Source organism: Piliocolobus tephrosceles, chromosome 1 (assembly GCF_002776525.5).
Source record: "Piliocolobus tephrosceles isolate RC106 chromosome 1, ASM277652v3, whole genome shotgun sequence".
Taxonomy (NCBI): domain Eukaryota; kingdom Metazoa; phylum Chordata; class Mammalia; order Primates; family Cercopithecidae; genus Piliocolobus; species Piliocolobus tephrosceles.
In genome coordinates this window covers 28,084,945-28,100,882 of record NC_045434.1, presented here as the reverse complement: position 1 = coordinate 28,100,882, position 15,938 = coordinate 28,084,945, and the positions used below count along the sequence as shown (strand labels likewise).

General features: G+C 42.0%; 1 non-coding gene across 1 annotated transcript; it reads left to right on the top strand.

Annotated features, from left to right (window-relative positions):
• The first annotated feature begins 4,821 nt into the window (after positions 1 to 4,821).
• LOC111539379 lies at positions 4,822 to 4,928 on the top strand. The gene has a single exon (XR_002730655.1). It is a non-coding gene; the product is annotated as a U6 spliceosomal RNA (small nuclear RNA).
• The last annotated feature ends 11,010 nt before the right edge of the window (positions 4,929 to 15,938 follow it).

The following is a 15,938-nucleotide window of genomic DNA, read 5'->3' as shown; positions in this document are numbered from 1 at the left end:
CAGGCATGACACACCACACCCAGACTGGATTCAAAGACTTTCTGATTTGCGATTGGTTAAAGAGGTTAAGCTTTGTACAAAAATTTGAGATCAGCAGAAAAGAATGTTAGCTCTGACTTGTGGGTGTGACCTCCGTCAGGCCCCTGAGGAAGAGATTTAGAAGAACAGCCATCAGAGTTCAGTCCTCCATTCCCCCTTAGTTGAGTTCTATGTGCCAGCAGATCCATTTGGTGGGGATCTGGGTCTCCGACAATTCAGGGACATATTTTAAGGTGTGATCTTTAGTTTCTATAGAGAACAAAACATCTGACTCTAACTTCCTTGGCTATTGTTTTATTTATTTATTTTTTAATTTTTATTTTTCGAGACCGAGTTTCACTCTTGTTGCCCAGGCTGGAGTGCAGTGGCACTATCTCGGCTCACTGCAACCTCTGCCTTCTGGTTTCAAGCAATTCTCCTGCCTCAGCCTCCAAACAAGCTGTTCATTTACTTCTCAAGGCTAGCTAGGTGTCTGAAATTTCCCTGGAAGGAACTCAAGATTTTCCTTCATTTCCATGCTGAGGGAGACAGGAGGGGACCTGCGGGTGAGGGGAGTGGACCCACAGGCTTCAAAGAGGGGTCTCTGTTCTGTCTCAGTTTTACCCATAGCTGTTGGAAGGTTTTTGTTTTGGAGGGGGGTCGGGGGTGGGGTGGTGGTGGAGATGCTTCTCTCTCTCTCTTGCTTTTTAAAATGAAGTCACAATCTCTTGCCCATCTGTCTTATTGATGACTCTTCAGGATGGACACAGTAATGACAGAGACAGGAGGCAGCCAAGAGTCTCCCATTGAAACCCCTCCTTCAAGCCTAAAGCAGTCTGAAGGCTGAGAAACCAGACTGCTGGTCTGGATGAAGCCTGCCTTTTCCCAGCCGATTCTGAATAATACCCACCTGCGCACTGGGAGGACTGGGTGAAGCCTCAGGAAGTTCACGCTATTTGCAGTGGTGAGGATCCTGGCCGCTCCTGTTCCTGTGTGGTGACCTGGGATTCAATCTTTGAGGGGGAAAACCTGCTAGAAGGACTCTCGGTTTGCTGGAGTTCCTATTTCTCTCTCTCTCTTTTTTTTTTCCTTTTCACTCAATAAATCCTGCCCTACTAACCTTACAGTGTGTCCCTGTGCCTCAATTATCCCGGTCATGTGACAAGAACCTGTTTTTTTCCTACAACAGTAACAATGATAGCTAGTACACACGTCCTTACTTCATGTACTGCTCTGCACTGCTGCAAGCACTTTAGTCATTTAGTCCTTATTACATCCTTCTGAAGAACGTACTGTTATTACTCCAATTTACAGATAAAGAAACATGATTCTGCTGAGAGAGGGAAAACAAACGAACACAAAAACCAGAAGCACAGAATGGCTAAACCACTTGTCTGAGGCCCACAGCTAATAAATACCCTTAAACAGTATGCATAACTTACAAAGAATGTTTTGGAGCAATTTTAGAGCACCAAAACATCAATGTCCATTTATCTTAAGGTGAGTTTAGTTTTGTGCAACTCTATATTGCTTTAACTATCTGGATGGAGCCATTTCACTATTTCTCACCCCTATTTCCTTTTATGGAAAACAGCATAAACAAATAGAAGACTCAGGAGTTCTTTAGTCACATAAGAACAGACCATGCCAAAGTGAAACACTGTGTTAAAATACCAGATGAGCATGAACGTTATGCAACATTTTCAGAAATTAAGTGTTCTACAAAGACACTGACTTGTTATCAGTCTTATCACCTATAGGTGTGTCTCTGGCCCTTGTTATTGTAATTATTTCCTGTTTTGCTTTTGTTCCCACTCACCTGAAATGAGTCACTCAGTTAACTCAGAAATTTGCCTTTAGAGCCAGAAAGCTCTAAGTAGGAATGAAAGGAACTGAAATCTGAACAAACTATTGAAAGGAGATCCACTGCTGAAACTTCAAATTTAGTTCCAAGGAGAGATAAATAACGAAATAGTGTTAAAATAATCCATTGCTATACTGTCAGAGCAATCCTACACTGGATTCTCTCCCACCAAGCACACACAGAGGTTTGTTAGAATAACCACCGCAGGACCAGCGTGGTGGCTCACTTCTGTAATCCCAGCACTTCCGGTTGTTACCAGGCGGGCCTTGCTCCCAGAGCTCCCAGGATGGTGGTGGGCTGCTTCCAAAATGGTGGCAAACCTTGTGTTCTCTGACCTGGGATTCTTGGCCTCACGGATTCCCAGGAATGGAATCTTGGGCCATGCGGTGAGTGTTATAGTTCTATTAGAAGTCGTGGGTCACGGAAGAGAACAGTGCAACCCAGTGACTAGTGTTCAGCTCAATTAGGATGAACCCGGGCTCTTAGCTGTGCAGGAACAATGGCAAGTCTTTAGCTCGATTGTGAGTGGCAATGTGCACCTCACCAGATCAGGAGCACAGCGGACATTTTGCCAGACCCTAAGGGATGGAAGTCAGCGGGGATCTGCGACCGGTGGCAAACAGCAGTGGTGGAAGGCGAGGGAAAGCTCAGCTCGAGCAGTGTTGGACCAGAAGAGTGCAGTTTCAGGATAGAGTGAAAGCTCCCACTCAAAGGGAGGGGACCCAAAGAGGGTAGCCATTGCCATCTGGAATGCCTGGGTTTACATCCTGATCATTGTCCCTCTGGCTGTGCTCTCAGGCGATAGATGATTGGTTATTTCTTTACCTCCTGTTTTTGCTTAATAAGCATTTTAGTGAGCTCTCTTTACTACTTGATTGGTTGGGTGTGAGCTAAGTTGCAAGTCCCATGTTTAAAGGTGGATGTGGTCACCTTCCCAGCCAGGCTTAGGGATTCTTAGTTGGCCTAAGAAATCCAGCTAGTCCTGTCTCTCAGGGAGACTGAGGAGGGTCCTTGAGGCCAGGAGTTCAAGACCAACCTGGCCAACATGGTGAAACCCTGTTGCTACTAAAAATACAAAAATTAACTGGGTGTGGTAGCGTGTGCCTGTAGTCCCAGCTACTCGGTAGAGTGAGGCACGAGAATTACCTGAACTCAGGAGGCAGAGGTTGTAGCAGTGTGCCGAGATTTCACCACTGCACTCCCACCTGGGTGACAGAGTGAGACCCTATTTTGGAAAAAATAAAATAATAATAATAAAAAAATCACCACCACAGTATTGATACTGATTTTGTGATGGGTCACAACAAAATCACTCAATCTTTCTGCTTCCTTTTGTTCCTGGATCAAACTAGGGCCAGGCTGCTATTTATCGTGGCCCAATAACGAGATGCAGATGAACTGGGGAGGAAGACAGTTATTTCTGTAATTGATTACAGGGAGAAGGCCTGGAAATTATCACTAGACCAACTCAAAATTACAAAGTTTTTCAGAGCTTATATAACTTCTAAGCTATATGTTTTTGTGTAAGTGTGCATTCATCTAAAGACATTAACTTCTTTTAATCTATAACTAAGTGATTAACTTCTTTTAATCTATAACTAAGGTCTGGGTCCTGGAGACCTTCTTCTGGAGCCTCAGTAAGTTTACTTAATCTAAATGGGTCCAAGTGCCAAGTGTTGGGGTGATTGCACTTATCTTGTCTCCTGCTAAATCACAGAGATTTGGGGAGTTCCTTCAGATTTCCAATAAACTTTGGAAGGCCTGGAGAGTTTCTTCAGACCCCCAGTAAAATTTGTGCAATCCTAAATGGGCCCTGTTAAGAATTCTTTCGTTATTTTGTCATACTTTAAGGCTAAGGAAAGGCCTAAGCAAAACTCATGGTGGGCTTTTGTTATATTGCAGCATTTGTACAAGGACACTAGCTTTTAATATTTAACTTAACCAGTCAGTCAGTACTAAAACAGTTGTTATGTAGGCTTGCCACACTGTTGCAGTGATGTGATAGAGCCAGACTAATGCCACTTATGCAAATCACCAACTTTTAACTTGATTATATAACTCTAGAGCTGTAATGAAAAGGCTTTCATAGGTCATCTAAGTAAATGGTAATTTTTTTTCCATTTTACCGGTAGATTCTTATTTTTATTTGTTTCTTTTCTAAAGTTGATTAATTATTATTATTTTTTATTTTTAGAAGCAATGTCTTGGTCTGTTGTCCAGGCTGTTATGCAGCGGCAGGATCATAACTCACTGCAGTCTCGAATGCCTGAGCTCAAGGGATCCTCCTGCATCAGCCTCCTGGGTAGCTGGAACTACAGGTACATGCCACCATGCCTGGATAATTATTTTATTTTATTTTATTTTTTTTAGAGACAGGGTCTTGCTTATTTGCCCAGGCTGGTAATTCATTTTCTAATTGACAAATAACAAATTGTGTAGGTTTATGGTGTACAACGTGATGTTTTGATATATGAATACATTGTGGAATGATTAAATCAAGTGAATTGACATATTCATCATCTCACGTACTTAAATGTGTGAAGATAACATTTAAAATCTACTCTCTAGCAATTTTCAAATATACTCTACCTTATTAATTATAGCTGCCATGTTGCACAACAGATCTCCACAACTTATTACTCCTAACATCAAGTTTGTATCTTTTGACCAACATCTACCCATTTCCTCCTCCTCCCCAGTCACCTCCATTCCCGGCCCTGGTAAACACTGCATACCAAAAATAAAATTCTAAACCCTCTAGCTGACTGATGGGTCCTCCCCTTTGCCCAGGGCATTCCAAAGTTATCCTGAAAAACTAGTTCAGGCCATAATGGGGAGTGGGGATCAGGCATACCTCATTATGCCCTCCTCCCTTCTGGAATTCAGATACAGCTGACCAGCATTAACATCAATACAGAGCCCTTAAGACTGATAAAATAGTGCTTGCTTTGGCAGCACATATAGTACACTTGGAATGATACAGGGAAGATTAGCATGGCCCCTGTGCAAAGATGACATGCAAATTCATGAAGCATTCCATAAAAAAAAGATTGACAGAACAGTCTTTAAGTCTGATAAGAAACATTTACAATCTATTCTCTCTGAAGCCTGCTACCTGGAGGCTTCATCTGCATGATTAAAATCTTGGTCTCCACAACCACTTATCATAACCCAGACATTTCTTTCTATTGATTCCAGGTCTTTAGATAATAACTCTTTCAACCAACTGGCAATAAGAAAATCTTTGAATCTGCGTGTGATCTGGAAGCCCCCCACCTCCTTCTAGTTGTCCTGCCTTTCCAGACTGAAGCAATGCACATCTTATATGCATTGATTGATGTTCCATGTCTCCCTAAAATGTATAAAACCAAGCTATAGCCCTACCACCTTGGGCATATGTTCTCAGGATCTCCTGGTACTGTCACAGACCATTGGTCACTCAAATTTGGCTTAGAATAAATGTCTTCAAATGTTTTACAGAGCTCAGCTCTTTTTGTTGATGCTACCACTCTACTCCCTGTTTCCATGAGTTTGATTTTTTAATCCCAGCACACTGGAAGGCCAAAGCAGGAGGATCACTTCAGTCCACACGTTTGAGACCAATCTGGGCAACATAGTGAGACCCTGTCTTTACAAAAAATTTTGAAAATCTAGACTGATGTGGTGGTGCCTGCCTGTAGTTCCAGCTACTTAGGAGGCTGAGATGGGAGGATTGCTTGAGCCCAGGAGTTCAAGGGTACCATAAGCCACAGTCATGCCACTGCACTACAGCCTGGGTGACAGAGTGAGACCCTGTTTTTCCAAAACAAAACAAGAAACAGGGAGGTCCCAAGATGGCTGAATAGGAACAGCTCCAGTCTACAGCCCCAAGTGTGAGCGACGCACAAGATGGGTGATTTCTGCATTTGCAACTGAGGTACTGGGTTCATCTCACTGGGGCTTGATGGACAGTGGGTGCAGCCCATGGAGCAGGGTGGGGTATCGCCTCACCCGGGAAGCACAGGGGATTGGGGAATTCCCTTTCCTAACAAAGAGAAGCCATGACAGACACTACCTAGAAAATCGGGACACTCCCGCCCTAATACCGTGCTTTTCCAATGGTCTTAGCAAATGGCACACTAGGAGGTTACATCCTGTGCCTGGCTCAGACACTCCCACTCCCACGGAGCCTCACTCACTGCTAGCACAGCAGTCTGAGATCGAACTGCAAGGCGGCAGTGAGGCTGGGGGAGGGGGTGTCCACCACTGCTGAGGCTTGAGTAGGTAAACAAAGTCACTGGGAAGCTCGAACTGGGTGGAGCCCACTGCAGCTCAAGGAGGCCTGCTTGCCTCTGTAGACTCCACCTCTGGGGGCAGAGCATAGCTGAACAAAAGACAGCAGAAACTTCAGCAGACTTAAGCGTCCCTGTCTGACAGCTTTGAAATGAGTAGTGGTTCTCCCAGCATGGAGTTTGAGATCTGAGAATGGACAGACTGCCTCCTCAAGTGGGTCCCTGATCCCCAAGTAGCCTAAAAGGGAGACACATCCTAGAGGGGCCGACTGACACCTCATACAGCTGGGTGCCTCTCTGAGACGAAACTTCCAGAGGAAGGATCAGGCAGCAACATTTGCTGTTCTGCAATATTTACTGTTCTGCAGCCTCCACTGGTGATACCCTGGCAAACAGGGTCTGGTGTGGACCTCCAGCAAACTCCAACAGACCTGCAGCTAAGGGTCCTGACTGTTAGAAGGAAAACTAACAACCAGAAAGGACATCCACACCAAAACCCCATCTGTACATCACCGTCTTCAAAGACCAAAGGTAAATAAAATCACAAAGATGGGGAGAAACCAGAGCAGAAAAGCTGAAAATTCTAAAAATCAGAGCGCCTCTTCTCCTCCAAAGGAATGCAGCTCCTCACCAGCAATGGAACAAAGCTGGACAGAGAATGACTTTGACGAGTTGAGAGAAGGCTTCAGATAATCGGTAATAACAAACTTCTCCGAGCTAAAGGAAGACGTTCAAACCCATTGCAAAGAAGCAGGCAGGCCTCCTTGAGCTGTGGTGGGCTTCAGCCAGTTCTAGCTTCCTGGTTGCTTTGTTTACCTACTCAAGCCTCAGCAATGGCAGGCACCCCTCCCCCAGCCTAGCTGCCACCTTGCAGTTCAATCTCAGACAGCTGTGCTAGCAATGAGTGAGGCTCCGTGGGCGTGGAACCCTCTGAGCTGGGTGTGGGATATAATCTCCTGGTGTGCTGTTTTCTAAGACCATTGGAAAAGCGCAGTATTAGGGTGGGAATGACCCAGTTTTCTGGGTGTCATCTGTCACTGCTTTGCTTGGCTAGGAAAGGGAATTACCTGACCCCTTGTACTTCCTGGGTGAGGCAATACCTTGCCCTGCTTTGGCTCTTGCTCCGTGCACTGCACCCACTGTCCTGCACCCACTGTCTGACAAGCCCCAGTGAGATGAACCTGGTACCTCAGTTGGAAATGCAGAAATCACCCTTCTTTTGCTTTGCTCACACTGGGAGCTGTAGACTGAGCTGTTCCTATTCGGCCATCTTGGAACCGCACCTGTCATTTTTTTTAATGTAGTTTCTTACTTTGGCTTTGGTATCAGGGTAATGCTGGCCTTGGAAAATGTATTTGGAAGTCTTCCTTTCTCTTCGGGTTTTTGGAAGAGATTGAGAAGGATTGGCATTAGTTCTTTAAATGTCTGGTAGAATTCAGCAGTGAAGCTAACAGGTCCTAGGCTTTTCTTTGGTGGGAGACTTTATCACTGATTCACCCTCTTTACTCATTGATCTATTCAGATTTCCTATTTCTTCGTAATTCAATCTGGGGAAGTTGTACGTTTCTAGGACTTTATCCATTTCCTCTAGGTTATCCAATTTATTGGCATATAATTGTTCGTATTAGTCTCTTAATCCATTGTGTCTCGACAGTATCAGTTCTAATGTCTCATCTTTCATTTCTGATTTGATTTGAATCTTTTTTTTAGTCTTGCTAAAGGTTTGTTGATTTTGTTTGTCTTTTAACAAAATCAACTCCGTTTTCTTGATTCTATTATTTTTCTAGTCTCTATTTCATTTATTTTTGCCCGAATCTTATTCCCTTCTGAGAGACAGGACTAGCTGGATTTCCTAGGTCAACTAAGAATTCCTAAGCCTAGCTGGGGAAGGTGACCACAGCCACCTTTAAACACTGGGCTTGTAACTCAGCTCACTAAAATAGCAATTAGGCTAAAAGCAGGAGGTAAAGCAATAGTCAATCATCTATCGCCTGAGAGCACAGGGGGAGGGACAATGATTGGGATATAATCCCAGGCATTTGAGCTAGATTGGGCAACCCCCTTTGGGTCCCCTCCTGTTGTATAGGAGCTCTGTTTTCACTCTATTAAATCTTGCAACTGCACGCTTTTCTTGTCCGTGTTTGTTCTGGCTCTAGCTGAGCTTTCACTTGCCGTCCACCACTGCTGAACTCTGCCATCACAGACCCACCATTGACTTCCACCCCTCAGGATCTGGCAGGGTATCCGCTGTGCTTCTGATCCAGTGAGGCACCTATTGCCGCTCTTGATTGGATTAGAGGCTTGCCATTATTCCTGCATGGCTAAGTGCCCAAGTTCATCCTAATCGAGCTGAACACTAGTTGCTGGGTTCCATGGTTCTCTTCCGTGACCCATGACTTCTAATAGAGCTATAACACTTACTGCATGGCCCAAGGTTCCATTCCTTGGAATCTGTGAGGCCAAGAACCCCAGGTCAGAGAACAGAAGGCTTGCCACCATCTTGGGAGTGGCCCGCCACCATGTTGGGAGCTCTAAGAGCAAAGACCCACCAGTAACACTTCCTTCTACTAACTTTGGGCTTAATTTGTTCTTCTTTTTCTAGTTCCTTGGGGTGTAATGTTAGGTTGTTTTCTTTTTCTTTTAGATCCTTCTTTTTCAATGTAGACATTTATTGCTATAAATTTTCTTCTTACGGTTGCTTTTGCTGTTATCCCATACATTTTGGTATGTTGTTTTTCCATTTTTGTTTGCCTTAAATTATTTTAAAATTTCCCTTTTGATTTCTTTTTTGACCCATTGTTTGTCCAGGAGCATGTTGTTTAATTTCCACATATTTTTGAATTTTCCAAAATTCCTCCTGTTGTTGATTTCTAATTTTATATCATTGTGGTTGGAAAAGATACTTAATATAGTTTTAGTCCTCTTAATTTTATTTTTATTTTTAGTTTTTTTGAGATGGAGTCTTGCTCTGTTGCCCAGGCTGGAGTGCCGTGGTGTGATCTTGGCTCACTGTAAGCTCTGCCTCCCGGGTTCACACCATTCTCCTGCCTCAGCCTCCTGAGTAGCTGGGACTACAGGTGCCCGCCATCACGCCCGGCAATTTTTTGTAATTTTAGTAGAGACGGAGTTTCACCGTGTTAGCCAGGACGGTCTCGATCTCCTGACCTCGTGATCTGCCCGTCTCGGCCTCCCAAAGTGCTGGGATTACAGGTGTGAGCCACCGCACCCAGCCTAGTCCTCTTTTTAAATAATTATCATATATAAATTATTATACAATATAACTATATGTTATAGTTATCTACATGTTATCATACAACACATTATATTCTACATACTATATTGCACAGTGTTAATATAATAAATATAACAGGTGATGTATTGTCTGTAATATTAGAGTGAATATAAAGTCCAATATGTTATATTATATATTATTATATTTGCATATAATAACCTTAGGGAGATATGTACAAGATTTTAAATTGCACCTAGTTCTCCCAGCACTGTATCCCTCTCCCTGGTTTATTTCTTTTCTTTTTTTTTTACAAAAACACGTGTTCTTCTTCTTCTTCTTCTTTTTTTTTTTTGAGATGGAGTCTCACTCTGTTACACAGACAGGAGTACAGTGGCTCAATTTTGGCTCACTGCAACCTCTGCTCCTGAGCTCAAGCAGTCCTCCTGCCTCAGCCTCCCAAGTAGCTGGGATCACAGAGGCATGCCACCATGCCCAGTTAATTTTTGTATTTCTGGTAGAGATGGGTTTCACCATGTTGCTCAGGCTGGTCTTGAACTCCTAAGCTCAAACCATCCACCTGCCTTGTCCTCCCAAAGTGCTAGGTGTGAACCATCACACCTGGCCAAAAATAAGTGTTCTTTTAATCACTAAAAGCAGGGTATTCATGCAATTTATTCAAAATCGTCAACTTTTTTCTCTTTCTTTCCCTTCTATAGTCCAACATCACATCTATCACCCCTGCTACCACTACCCCTCCCCCCTCCTGCTGCTATTTTCCATTTGCTCTCTGGGTTATTAAAGCCAATCTCCTTCTAATATGTGAATTATTCTGAAGAATGTTTTGTGTGCACTTGAGAAGAATATATGTTCTGTTACTGTTGGATGGAGTATTTGTATATGTCTTTTCGGTCCATTTGATCTACAGTGTACTCCAAGTTCAATGTTTTCTTTTCTTTCTTTCTTCTTTTTTTAAATTACATGGATAAGTTCTTTATTGGTGATTTCTGAGATTTTGGTGCACCCATCACCTGAGCAGTGTAGACTGTAACCAATGTGTATTCTTTTATTCCTCACCCTTCTCCCACCCTTCTCCCCAAGTCCCCAGAGTCTATTATGTCATTCTTCTGCCTTCGTGTCCTCACAGCTTAGCTCCCAATCATAAGTGAGAACATATGATATTAGGTTTCCCGTTCCTGAGTTACTTCACTTATATTAATGGTCTCCAACTTCATCCAGGTTGCTGCGAATGCCATTATTTCATTCGTTTTTATAGCTGAGTAGTATGCCATGGTGTATATATACCATATTTTCTTTACCCACTGTTGGTGGATTGGGTATTTAGGCTGGTTCCATATTTTTGCAATTTTGAATTGCACTGCTATAAACATGCATGTGCAAGTGTCTTTTTCATATAATGACTTCTTTTCCTCTGAGTAGATACTCAGCAGTAGGATTGCTGGATCAAATGGTAGTTCTAATTTCAGTTCTTTAAGGAGGCTCCATACTGTTTTCCATAGTGGTTGTACTAGTTTACATTCCTACCAGCTGTGTAAAAGTGTTCCCTTTCAACCACATCCATGCCAATATCAGTTTTTTTTTTTTTTAATTTTAAATTATGGCTATTCTTACAGGAGTAAGGTGGTACCACATTATGGTTTTAGATTCACATTTCTCTGATAATTAGTGATGTTGAGCATTTTTTAAAATATGTTTGTTGGCCATATGTATATCTTCTTTTAAGAATTGTCTTCAGCCAGGCACAGTGGCTCACACCGGTAATCCCAGCACTTTGGGAGGCTGGGGCGGGTGGATTATGACGTCAGGAGTTTGAGACCATCCTGGCTAAAATGGTGAAACCCCATCTCTACTAAAATTACAAACAAAAATTACCTGGGCATGGTGGCACACACCTGTAATCCCAGCTACTCTGGAGGCTGAGGCAGGAGAATCACTTGAACCCAGGAGGTGTAGGTTGCAGAGAGCCAAAATTGTGCCAATGCACTCCAGCCTGGGCAACAGAGTGAGAATCCATCTCACAAAAAAAAAAAAAAAAAAAAAAAAAAAAAAAAAAAAAAAAAAAAAAAGATTGTCCATGTCCTTACCCATTTTTTTTTTCTTTTCCATTTTTAATTTTATTTATTTATTTATTTATTTGAGACAGGATCTCTCTCTGTTGCTCAGACTGGAGTGCAGTGGTGTCATCTCAGCTTACTGCAACCTCCACCTCCTGGGTTCAAGGGATCCTCCTATCTCAGCCTCCCAAGTAACTGGGACTACACCCACAAGCCACCACACCTTGCTAATTTTTATATTTTTTGTAGGGACAGGGTTTTGCTATGTTGCCTAGGCTTGTCTCAAACTCTTGGGCTTAAGCGATCCACCCACCTTGGCCTCCCAAAGTGCTGGGATTACAGACATGGGCCATTGATCCCAACCCTTAGCCTACTTTTTGATGGGATTGTTTGTTGTTTTCTTGCTGATTTGCTTGAGTTCCTTGTAAATTCTGAATATTAGTCCTTTGTTGGATGCATAGTTTGTAAATATTTTCTCGCACTCTATGAGCTTTCTGTTTACTCTGCTTGTTATTTCTTTTGCTGTGTAGAAGCTTTTTAGTTTAAACAAGTCCCAGCTATTTATCTTTGTTTTTGTTGCATTTGCGTTTGGGTTCTTGGTCATGAACTCTGCCTAGGCCAATGTCTAGAAGGGTTTTTCCAATGTTGTCTTCTAGAATTTTTATGGTTTCATGTTTTAGATTTAGGTCTTTGATCCATCTTGAGTTGAGTTTTGTATAAAGTGAGAGATGAAGATCCAGTTTCATTCTTCTATATGTGGCTTACCAATTATCCCAGCACCATTTGTTGAATAGGGTGTCCTTTCTCCACATATGTTTTTGTTTGCTTTGTTGAAGATCAGTTGGCTGTAAGTATTTAGCTTTATTTCTGGGTTCTCTATTCTGTTCCATTTGTCTATTTTCCTGTTTTTATGCCAGTACCATGCTGTTTTGTTAACTATGTTTTGTAGCACAGTTTGAAATGCTTCCAGATTTATTCTTTTTGCTTAGTTTTGCTTTGTCTATGCTGGCTCTTTTTTGGTTCCTTATGAATTTTAGGATTTTTTTTCTAGTTATGTGAAGAATAATGATGGTATTTTGATGGAAATTGCATTGAATTTGTAGATTGCTTTTAGCAATATTTTCGTTTTCACAATATTGATTCTACCCATCTATGAGCATGGGATGTGTTTCCATTTGTTTGTGTCATCTATGATTTCTTTCAGCAGTGTTTTACAGTTTTTCTTGTAGAGGTCTTTCACCTCCTTGATCAGGTATATTTCTAAGTATTTTATTATTATTATTTTTTGCAGCTATTGTAAAAGGGGTTGAGTCCTTGATTTGATTCTCAGCTTGGTTACTATTGGTGTATAGCAGTGCTGCAATTTGTGTACATTGATTTTGTATCTTAAAACTTTACCGAATTCATTTATCTGATCTAGGTGCTTTTTGGATGAGTCTTTAGGGTTTTCTAGGAATATGATCATATTTGACATATTTTTCAAACAGTGACAGTTCGACTTCTTCTTTACTGATTTGGATGCCCTTCATTTCTTTCTCTTGTCTGATTCCTCTGGATAGGTCTTCTAGTACTATGTTGAATAGAAGTGGTGAAAATGAACATCCTTATCTTGTAACAGTTATCAGCGAAAATGCTTTCAACTTTTTCCCATTCAGTACAGTGTTGGCTGTGGGTTTGTCATAGATGGCTTTTATTACCTTAATGTATCCCTTCTATGTCAATTTTGCTGAGGGTTTTAATCATAAAGGAATGCTGGGTTTTATAAAATGCTTTTCTGTGTCTATTTAAATGATCATATGATTTTTGTTTTAATTCTGTTTGTGTGGTGTATTACATTCACTTCTGTATTTAAACCATCCCTGAATCCCTGGTATGAAACTCACTTAATCATGGTACATTATCTTTTTGACATATTGTTGGATTCAGTTAGCTAGTATTTTGTTGGGGATTTTTGCATCTATGTTCATCCGGGATATTGGTCTGTAGTTTTCTTTTTTCTTTTGTCCTTTCCTAATTTTGGTATTAGGGTTTACTGACTTTTTTTTTTTTTTTTTTTTTAGATGAGGTCTCACTCTGTCACCAGGCTGGAGGGCAGTGGAGCGATCTTGGCTCACTGCAACCTCCAACTCCCTGGTTCAAGCGATTCTCCTGCCTCAGTCTCCCAAGTAGCTAGGATTACAGGCATGAGCCACCACACCTGGCTAATTTTTGTATTTTTTAGTAGAGACGGAGTTTCTCCATGTTGGCTAGAGTGCTCTTGATCTCCTGACCTTGTGATCCGCTCCCTTAGCCTCCCAAAGTGCTTAGATTACAGGTATGAGCCGCCATGCTCAGCTGGTTATAATGGCTTTATAGAAATGATTTAGGGAGGATTCCTTCTTTCTCTATCTCTTAGAGTAGTTTCAGTAGGATGGGTACCAATTATTTTTGAATGTCTGATAGAATTCAGCTGTAAATCCATCTGGTCCTGGACATTTTTATTTTGTTGGCAATTTTTAAATTACCATTTCAGTCTTGCTGCTTGTAATTGGTCTGGTCGGAGTTTCTATTTCTTCCTAGTTTAATCTAGGAGGGTTGTATATTTCCAGGAATTTCTCCATCTCCTCTAGGTTTTCTAGTTTGTGAGCATAAAGGTGTTCATAGTAGCCTTGAATGATCTTTTGTATTTCTGCTATATCATTTGTAATATATCCCATTTTGTTTCTAATTGAGCTTATTTGAATCTTCTCTCTTCTTTTCTTGAGTAATCTCTCTAATGGGCTATAAATTTCATCTTTTCGAAGAACCAGCTTTCTGTTTCATTTATCTCTTGTTTTCTGTTTGTTTGTTTCAGTTGTATTTAGCTCTGCTCTGATCTTTGTTATTTCTTTTCTTCTACTGGATTTGGGTTTGGATTGTTCTTGTTGCTCTAGTTCCTTGAGGTGTGGCCTTTAATTGTCTCTTTGTGCTCTTTCAGACTTTTTGAGGTAGGCATTTAATGCTATAAACTTTCCTCATAGCATTACTCTTGCTGTATTCCTGAGGTTATGATAGGTTTTGTCACTATTATCATTCAGTTCAAATAATTTTTTTTGAGATGGAGTTTCGCTCTGTCGTCCAGGCTGGAGTTCAATGGTACAATCTCAGCTCACCGCAACCTCCACCTCCCAGGTGTTTGGAGGAAGGGAGGCAAGATGGTGCACTTCCGGGTTCTTCATCCCCCCCTCCCAACTCTTCCCGCGCGCGCCAAAATGCAGCCAGCGACCTGGGAAGGTGCAGACCAACTGGGCATGCGCCAGGTGACGTCAATCCGAAGAGACCAAGATTTACCTGGTCGCACCTGCGGAACGCCCCCTGACATGCCCGTGCCCCGCCTATTGCCCTCCCACTCCTAGAAAAGCCACTCTCGGCCAGTGAGCCACGCGGCCTTCTCACTGTCCCACTGCTGTCGGGATATCAGGACTGTGGGAAGTCCGTCCGAGAGCCCCACGGGGGGACTCTGCCGGCCTCCTTTGCCAGAGGCCGACAGACTTCTCCCCTACACCTTAGGTTACCAAAAATAAACTTGCAGTTTTGCTCCTACCCTTGCCTGGTCACTGGTTCTTTTGCGCCCGCTCTGGGCTGGTCTTAGAAAAAACAAATCACCAGGTTCAAGCGATTCTCCTGTCTCAGCCTCCTGAGTAACTGGGATTACAGGTATGCACCACCACACCTGGCTAATTTTGTATTTTTAATAGAGACAGGGTTTCTCCATGTTGCTCAGGCTAGTCTCAAGTTCCCAACCTCAGGTGATACACCCACTTCAGCCTCCCAAAGTTCTGGGATTACGGACGTGAGCCACTATGCCTGGCCCAGTTCAAATAATTTTTTAATTTCCATTTTGATTCCATTGTTGACCCAAGGATCTTTCAGGAGCAGATTATTTAATTTACATGTATTTGTATAGTTTTGAGTGTTCCTTTTGGAGTTAATATCCAATTTTATTTCACTTTGTTCTGAGAGAGTATTGATATAATTTCAATTTTGTTAAATTTATTGAGACTTGTTTTGTGGCCTATCATATTGTCTATCTTGAAGAATGTTCCATGTGCTGAAGAATAGAATGTAAATTCTGAGTTGTTGGGTAGAATGCTCTGTAAATATCTGTTAAGTGGATTTGCTCTAAGGCATAGTTTAAGTTCATTGTTTCTTTGTTGACTTTGCCTTGTTGACTTTCTGTCTAGTGCTGTCAGTAGTGTATTGAAGTCCCCCACTATTATTGTGTTGCCATCTATATCATTTCTTTGGTCTAGTAGTAATTATTATTATTATTATTATTATTTGAGACAGTCTAATTCTGTCACCCAGGCTGGAGTGCAGTAGTGCCATCTTGCCTCAATACAACCTTCACCTCTCATGTAGCTGGGATTATAGGCATGCACCACCACACCCAGATAATTTTTCTATTTTTAGTAGAGAGAGGGTTTCACCATGTTGGTCAGGCTGATCTCCAACTCCTGGCC